The sequence below is a fragment of the Nicotiana tabacum genome, chromosome 11, assembly GCF_000715075.1.
Source record: "Nicotiana tabacum cultivar K326 chromosome 11, ASM71507v2, whole genome shotgun sequence".
In the NCBI taxonomy this organism is placed as follows: Eukaryota; Viridiplantae; Streptophyta; class Magnoliopsida; order Solanales; family Solanaceae; genus Nicotiana; species Nicotiana tabacum.
In genome coordinates, this window is record NC_134090.1 from 148,821,060 (window position 1) to 148,822,186 (window position 1,127).

The 1,127-nt window shown below is 40.8% G+C and overlaps 1 non-coding gene across 1 annotated transcript; it reads right to left on the reverse strand.

The window, feature by feature from the left end:
- Positions 1–724: 724 nt before the first annotated feature.
- LOC142166661 (small nucleolar RNA R71) lies at positions 725–827 on the reverse strand. Its single transcript, XR_012697064.1, has one exon. It is a non-coding gene; the product is annotated as a small nucleolar RNA R71 (small nucleolar RNA).
- Between the last annotated feature and the right edge of the window lie 300 nt (positions 828–1,127).

A 1,127-nucleotide genomic window follows, 5' to 3' on the forward strand; every position in this document is an offset into this window, starting at 1 on the left:
TGTATAAGTCATGCTGTCTATGTGCATTATTTATGGAGGTATAACTGGGCCTTCCGCTTGTTTTCTATGTTTTCCCCCTTTAAATGTAGTCCTACTTATTTTGTATGTCGCCTTAGTATTTTACCTTTAAACCTGAGGGTCTGCCTAGACACTTCTTATAGGATATGAGTCCTAAATTCCTCCGGGACTGATAGGAAGGGACGTGTAACAACATGCAATAAGAGTCGAGACCAATCTTCGCTTAATTACCTTTACGGGGCGGGAAAGGGAAGATATGGATATGATGACCGGTGCACTAATACCACATGTATCCCCTCTTTTGAGGGGTGTCATACCGGGTATTGCATTGATGTAATTCATATTACAAACAAACCTAGGACCCTCCTTTACATTCATAAGTATGCTTAGATTATAACTCTTTTCAAAACTTTGCTTTTATTAATCGTTTTTCAAACGCTACATCTGTTGCAGAACAAGGGACTATTCTCTGAGTCATACATTGAAGATCCTCAGCAGCATCTCAAGAATTTCCTGTTAATTTGTGCCATGCAGAGGCAACACAACGTGATACCGGAAGTAATACGTTTGCTATTGATTCCATTCTCAGTGACAGGAGCAACTCAGACTTGGCTTAATTCACTCCCCATCAACTCCATCACTACTTGGGAGGAATTAGTCAACCAATATTTGAGCAAATTTCATCCACCCAATAAGACTGCTCAGCAAATTGATGAGATATTGAGTTTCAAACAGAAACCAACCGAGACACTACACAAAACATGGGAGAGATTCAAGGGTCTACTGGTTACGTGTCCGCATCATGATATTCCGGAGCAGATGTTGGGGCAGAGATTTTACATGGGTTTGGTAGATAGTTTGAAAGCCAATGTTAATGCTTCAGCGGGTGGAGAATTTTTGAGCAAAACATTCAGAGAGAGCAAGATCCTACTTAATAAGATGGCACAAAACTCAAGATGGACAACAAGAAATGCTCCAATCACTCCTATGGTTCACTCAGTGTCTCTAGACCCGGCTAACTCCATAGTTGAAAATATGACCACTCTAATGACACAAATGAGCATCCTCACCAAGAAGGTTGAAGAATCAGGCTAGAAGCAGCATGTACA